Consider the following 3,411-nt stretch of genomic DNA (forward strand, 5'->3'; position numbering starts at 1 on the left):
ATGTTGGCTACTTCTTGTGAAGAAATTCCAAGGATGCCCAGTGCCACATATATTGCAGGTGTTCTCAGGCTTTGGGGATGAACTCTGCGAGTAGGTGAATTTCTATGTGAGATTCGGGCCCTGGAAATTGGAGGAATTGGATCATAGTATTGATTCAATGTCGAATCCATGGTTCTCTATAATCCAAATTCATTACTAACCAGATAGATTTAAAGTTATGATTTGGGACTTATTTCCAAGAGCAGAGAGGTCGGTAAACCCGAAAGACCATACCTTGAGGGTAGCTCCCGACAGAAGGCTAGCAAGTAAACCCATAATACCTATTCTGGAGGAAACATGTACCTAATATCTAAATACGTTATATGTAATTAGAGTATCCAATTCGGTGGTCAGTGGACATTCAATCGTGATGCTACGAGTTGATAGGCTCTCCTATATTGGACATTGAGGAAACCTTAGGATCAATGACGGATCCATTGTATTATTATTTTGTGTAGACATACTCATTGTATTCATTTTTGGGATATTTTTGAAATGTATACCGATTAAATTATTTATTCCTGATTTTTGTATGTACTCAGTACCAGTTATTAATATTTTACTTATATGATTCTAGACCCATATTGATGATCACACTGAATCGCACTATGTTTTTTGCTCGAATATCACATGTTTTCCTTAGCTTTTATTATCTTTATCTCGTATTATGCTTGTATTTCCTTTGTTTTCAGGATTCTTGACCTTTCGGAGCCTTTAGTGAAGAAACGAGCCAAAACGCCAAGAAAATAGGATTTTTTCACGAAGAATTGTGCTTATGGCGTTCTGCACCGCGCCAACTATAGGGGACGCGATGATGTGGCCCAATTCATGATGGAGCCAACTGCCACGATCACACGATCATGCCCTTTACTCCTCACCGCGCCCGCGGTGGAGCTGCCGTGCTCGCGGCCTTCACAAATAGACTCCCGCCCAAAAGGAGTTGAGGGGCACTCATGTCTTTACGTTGATCCAAGATCCACTATATATATAGTTAGTTTTTCATTTTCGTTTTTGATCCAAGATTAGTACAAACTTAAGCCATATACCATCAGTATCTGTAAAGTAGTAACCTCTTCATATCGGGGAGTTACTACGGTGTAGATTGAGTTGTAATCGAGTTTTTGAGCACTTTAATTGAAGTTTATCATACCAAACTTCACTTTGTATCAAGATTCATTCTCCGATCGGAGTAAGGTTCAATTTACTTGCTTTATTTATTTTCCTGCTCTTACCATAGTCTACACGTTTTATAGACTTTAAACGCACTTACCATAGTCTACACGTTTTATAGACTCTAAACGCACTTACCATACTCTACACGTTTTATAGACTTTAAACGCACTTACCATAGTCTACATGTGTTATAGACTCGCAATTACTATGTCTGGCTAAACCATAAAGGTTTGAATGTAATGATTGTAATCATGTCTGTGTTCTAATTGCAGTATTAGTGAAAATACTCTGGGAATGTTTTACTTTTAACTTGAGTCAAATTATGCTTTAAAATGTTTATTGGGTAAGATCGAAAGCCTTCATATCAAAGATAGACTTGATTATTATTTAACCAAGCAAAAGAAGCGAAAGTGATTTGGTTGGTTAAATAGGAATCATTAACTCTTTTTAGAAAACGATTTTGAAACTATTTTCGAACGCGTTTGTAGGTTTGAAATCTGACTCTTGGTCAAAAGCCAAGAGTCTCTTTAAGTTAATCTTCCAAGTAAAATCACTTTTCTTTTAAGTCAAAACTATCAATTTCTTAAAAATAGATTTATTGCTTTAACACGGAAGGCACCTTTTATATGTGACAATAAAGGAAGTTAAATTAAAGAGTAAATTCGGTTCTTAGTAGCCAAAAGCTACAAGTTCCTATTAAATTGGTTCTTTGCTACAAATAGAGAATACTGCCCCATGAGTCGTTTCACTGATGCATGTCTAGAACATAGTCTGGTTTCATGATTTATATTCCAACCTATCGCTCTAATTTGTTATTCACTTCGCACACTCACCTTGTTGCACTGCACTCACAAAAATATTACTACTCACCTTAGATAAGCATCTTAACAATAGTGTCGATAGATTGACAATTGGTCTCTGTGGTTTGATAATCTTATATATTACTTTGATAGGTTGTGCACTTGCAGTACTATATTTATGCTATACGTTACAGACCCATCAAGTTTTTGGCGCCGTTGCCGGGGAGCAACTTCGTTAAATTTTGTACCCTATTGTTATCCCGTTTAGACTAAGGCTATTCTAGCTGGTAGATGCGTAGAAACCGTAACACCGGTAACCTATTAAACCCTTTAGTGGAACCCGAACGTTACGCCCGAGCACGTCTGTTTATCCTTAAATTAAGGAAAGCTATGGCTGAAGACCGTAACCAAAGACCGCTTAAAGATTTTGCTCAACCATCTAATGAGGAGCCCAGTTCCAGTATCGTAAACCCCGCTATAACAACCAATAATTTCGAACTTAATCCCTCATTACTTCAACTAGTTCAACAAAACCAATTCGCTGGTCTCGCTACAGAAAACCCGAATAAACACCTAAAAGTGTTTATCCAGTTAGCCGACACCCTTAAGGCAAATGGAGCCACACCTGAAGCCATCCGCTTAAGATTATTTCCTTTCTCCCTTAGAGGTAAAGCCCATGACTGGTTAGACGCCCTTCCAGCCAACTCAATAACAACTGGGGAAGACCTTAGGAGAGCCTTTCTTGCCAGATATTTCCCACCGAGTAAGACCGTTGTCCTTAGGAACCTGATCACCAGTTTCACTCAAAACCAGGGCGAATCACTCTTTGATGCCTGGGAAAGATATAAAGAACTTTTAAGAGCCTGTCCGCACCATGGCCTAGAGCAATGGTTAATCATACACCCCTTTTATAATGGACTCCATTACAACATGAAAATGTCTATTGACGCTGCCACTAGCGGAGCGTTAATGAACAAACCTTATCCCGACGCTTGTGCCTTGATAGAGGACATGGCCCAAAACCACGCCCAATGGGGGATAGAACGAGTAACAGTAGAGAAAAAGGAGAGCCATGGAGGAAAGCATGACATAAGTTGCATGGACATGATAAATGTTAAGTAGGACGCTCTGGCCTTGAAAGTCGAAAACATGTCTCAAAACCCTACCACAGTGGCAGCAATCCAATCGGAGTGCGAGCTATGTGGAATTCAGGGACATCAAACCGTTGATTGTAACCTTTTGAACGATTCTGGCTCAGACCAAGTTAACTATACCCAAGGAAATCCTTTCTCGAACATATACAATCCTGGATGGAGGAATCATCCGAATTTCTCCTACAAAAACAACAATCCTATCCAAAATTCCGGATCTACGAGACCCAAAGGATTCCAAACACAAA

The 3,411-nt window shown here is 39.2% G+C and overlaps 1 non-coding gene across 1 annotated transcript; it reads right to left on the minus strand.

The window, feature by feature from the left end:
* Nucleotides 1–2,786: 2,786 nt before the first annotated feature.
* On the minus strand, nucleotides 2,787–2,893 carry LOC131654405 (small nucleolar RNA R71). The gene has a single exon (XR_009299445.1). It is a non-coding gene; the product is annotated as a small nucleolar RNA R71 (small nucleolar RNA).
* Nucleotides 2,894–3,411: the final 518 nt, after the last annotated feature.

The sequence above is a fragment of the Vicia villosa genome, linkage group LG2 (assembly GCF_029867415.1).
Source record: "Vicia villosa cultivar HV-30 ecotype Madison, WI linkage group LG2, Vvil1.0, whole genome shotgun sequence".
Taxonomy (NCBI): domain Eukaryota; kingdom Viridiplantae; phylum Streptophyta; class Magnoliopsida; order Fabales; family Fabaceae; genus Vicia; species Vicia villosa.